This window comes from Crocuta crocuta, unplaced genomic scaffold (assembly GCF_008692635.1).
Source record: "Crocuta crocuta isolate KB4526 unplaced genomic scaffold, BGI_CrCroc_1.0 scaffold1653, whole genome shotgun sequence".
NCBI classification, from domain to species: domain Eukaryota; kingdom Metazoa; phylum Chordata; class Mammalia; order Carnivora; family Hyaenidae; genus Crocuta; species Crocuta crocuta.
Window position 1 is genome coordinate 7,116 of NW_027531537.1, and position 4,096 is coordinate 11,211.

Genomic DNA, 4,096 nt, shown 5'->3' on the forward strand with positions numbered 1-4,096 from the left:
AAATAGTTTATTGTCAAGTTGGTTTCCATATAACACCCAGTGCTCATCCCCACAAATGCCCTCCTCCATACCCTTCTCCCCCCTCGCACCACACACCCATCAGTCCTCAGTTTGTTCTCAGCATTCAAGAGTCTCTCATGGTTTGCCCCTCTCCCTCTCCCCCGCTATTTCCCCCCTTCTTCTTCCCCATGGTCCTACGTTAAGTGCCTCCTAATTCTCCTTTACATGCAAACATATGGTATTTGTCTTTCTCTGCCTGACTTATTTCACTCAGCATAACACCCTCAAGGTCCATCTATGTTGCTACATGGCCACATTTCATTCTTTCTCATTGCCATGTAGAATTCCATCGTATAGATAAACCACATCTTCGTGATCCATTTGTCTATTGATGGACACTTAGGCTCTTTCCATGTTTGGGCTCTTGTTGACAGTGCTGCTATGAACATTGGGGTCCATATGTTCATATGCATCAGTACTCCTATATCCCTTGGGTAAATTCCTACCAGTGCTATTGCTGGGTCACAGGGGAGTTCTAGTGTTAATTTTTTGAGGAACTTCCACACTGTTTTCCAGAGGGGCTATACCAGTTTACATTCCCACCAACAGTGTAGGAGGGTGCCCATTTCTACACATCCTCGCCAGCATCTCGCGTTCTCTGATTTGCTCATTTTAGCTACTCTGACTGGCGTGAGNTCTCATGGTTTGCCTCTCTCCCTCTCCCCCGCTATTTCCCCCCTTCTTCTTCCCCATGGTCCTACGTTAAGTGCCTCCTAATTCTCCTTTACATGCAAACATATGGTATTTGTCTTTCTCTGCCTGACTTATTTCACTCAGCATAACACCCTCAAGGTCCATCTATGTTGCTACATGGCCACATTTCATTCTTTCTCATTGCCATGTAGAATTCCATCGTATAGATAAACCACATCTTCGTGATCCATTTGTCTATTGATGGACACTTAGGCTCTTTCCATGTTTGGGCTCTTGTTGACAGTGCTGCTATGAACATTGGGGTCCATATGTTCATATGCATCAGTACTCCTATATCCCTTGGGTAAATTCCTACCAGTGCTATTGCTGGGTCACAGGGGAGTTCTAGTGTTAATTTTTTGAGGAACTTCCACACTGTTTTCCAGAGGGGCTATACCAGTTTACATTCCCACCAACAGTGTAGGAGGGTGCCCGTTTCTCCACATCCTCGCCAGCATCTAGAGTTCTCTGATTTGCTCATTTTAGCCACTCTGACTGGCGTGAGGTGGTATCTCAGTGTGGTTTTGATTTGTATTTCCCTGATGAGGAGGGATGCTGAACATCGTTTCATGTGTCTGTTGGCCATCTGGATGTCCTCTTTGGAGAAGTGTCTGTTCATATCTCCTGCCAATTTCTTTACTGGATTGTATGTTTTTTGGGTGTGGAGCTTGGTGAGTTCCTTATAGATTTTGGGTATTAACCCTTTATCTGATATGTCATTTGCAACTATCTTTTCCCATTCCGTCAGTTGCCTATTAGTTTTATGGATTGATTCCTTTGCTGGGCAGAAGCTTTTAATCTTGATGAGGTCCCAATCATTTATTTTTGCTCTTGATTCCCTTGCTTTTGGGGATGTGTCAAGTAAGAAGTTGCTGCGGTGGAGGTCAAGGAGGCTGTTTCCTGCTTTCTCCTCTAGGGTGTTGATAGTTTCCTGTCTCACGTTCAGGTCCTTTATCCATTTTGAGTTTATTTTTGTGCATGGTGTGAGAAAATGATCTAGTTTCATTCTTCTGCATGTTGCTGTCCAATTCTCCCAACACCATCTGTTAAAAAGGCTGTCTTTTTTCCATTGGATATTCTTTCCTGCTTTGTCAAAGATCAGTTGGCTGTATACTTTTGGGTCCACTTCTGAGTTCTCAATTCTGTTCCATTGGTCTATGTGTCTGTTTTTGTGCCAATACCATACTGTCTTGATGACGACAGCTTTGTAGTAGAGGCTAAAGTCTGGGATGGTGATACCTCCCGTTTTGGTTTTATTTTTCAGTATTACTTTGGCTATTCGGGGTCTTTTGTGGTTCCATACAAATTTTTGGATAGTTTGTTCTAGTTTTGAGAAGTATGCTGGTGCAATTTTGATTGGAATTGCATTGAATGTGTAGAGTGCTTTAGGTAGTAATGACATCTTAACTATATTTATTCTTCCTATCCATGAGCATGGAATGTTTTTCCATTTCTTTGTGTCTTCTTCAATTTCCTTCATAAGTTTTCTATAGTTTTCATCATACAGATCTCTTGTATCCTTGGTTAGGTTTATTCCGAGGTATTTTATGGTTTTTTGTGCAATTGTGAATGGGATCAGTTTCTTGATTTCTCTTTCTGTTGCTTCATTGTTGGTGTATAAAAATGCAACTGATTTCTGTACGTTGATTTTGTACCCTGCAACTTGGCTGAATTCTTGAATCAGTTCTAGTAGGCTTCTGGTGGAGTCTGTCGGGTTTTCGATGTAGAGTATCATGTCATCTGCGAAGAGTGAAAGTTTGACTTCTTCTTTGCCAATTCTGATGCCTTTGATTTCCTTTTGTTGTCTGATGGCTGATGCTAGGACTTCCAGCACTATGTTAAACAACAGTGGTGAGAGGGGACATCCCTGTCGTGTTCCTGATCTCAGGTGGACAGCTCTCAGTTTTTCCCCGTTGAGGATGATATTAGCTGAGGGCTTCTCATAGATGGCTTTGATGATGTTTAAGTAGGTTCCTTCTATCCCAACTTTCTCTAGAGTCTTTATTAAGAAGGGATGCTGTATTTTGTCAAATGCTTTTTCTGCATCTATTGACAGGATCATATGATTTTTATCTTTTCTTTTATTGATATGATGTATTACATTGATTGATGTGTGAATATTGATCCAGCCCTGTAACCCAGGAATGAAGCCCACTTGATCTTGGTGCATAATTCTTTTTATGTGCTGTTGAATTCGATTGCAAGTATCTTGTTGAGGATTTTTGCATCCGTATTTATGAAGAATATTGGCCCGTAGTTCTCTCTTTTTTTTTTTTTTTTTTTTTTTTTGCTGGATCCCTGTCTGGCTTGAGAATCAGAGTGATGCTGGCTTCATAAAATGAGTCCGGGAGTTTTCCTTCGATTTCTATTTTTTGGAATAGCTTGAGAAGAATTGGGATTAATTCTGTTTTAAATGTCTGGTAGAATTCCCCAGGGAAGCCATCAGGTCCAGGGTCTTATTTGTTTGGAGATTTTTGACAACTGATTCGATTTCCTCACTAGTTATGGGTCTGTTCAGATTTTCTGTCTCTTTCCGTGTGAATTTTGGTAGTGAGTGTGTGTCTCAGAATTTGTCCATTTCTTCTAATTTGTCCAATTTCCTGGCATGTAAGTTTTCATAGTATTCCCTGATCATTGCTTGTATTTCTGAGGGGTTGGTTGTAATAAGTCCATTTTCATTCATAATTTTGTCTATTTGGGTGCTCTCTCTTTTCTTTTTGATAAGTCTGGCTAGAGGTTTGTCAATTTTGTTTACTTTTTCAAAAAACCAACTCTTGGTTTCATTGATCTGTTCAATTGTTTCTTTGGTCTCTATGTTGTTTATTTCTGCTCTAATTTTTACTATTTCTCTTCTTCTACTAGGTTTGGGGTGCTCTTGTTGCTCTACCTCTAGTTCTTTTAGGTGAGCTGATAGATTTTGGACTTGCACTTTTTCTAATTTCTTGAAATAGACCTGGAGTGCAATGTACTTTTCTCTTAGGACTGCCTTTGCCGCATCCCATGGAATTGGGATTGTTGTATTTTCATTTTCATTTTCTTTTGTTTCCATATATTTTTTAATTTCATCTCTAATTGCCTGATTGGCCCATTCATTCTTTTGTAGGGTGTTCTTCAACCTCCATATTTTTGGAGGTTTTCCAGACTTCTTCCTGTAATTGATTTCAAGTTTCAAAGCATTATGATCTGACAGTGTGCATGGTATGATCTCAATTCTTTTATATTTATTGAGGACTGCTTTATGTCCCAGTATTTGATCTATCTTGGAGAATGTGCCATGCGCACTTGAGAAGAAAGTGAATTCCATGGCCTCAGGATGTAGAGTTCTAAAAATATCTGTCAGATC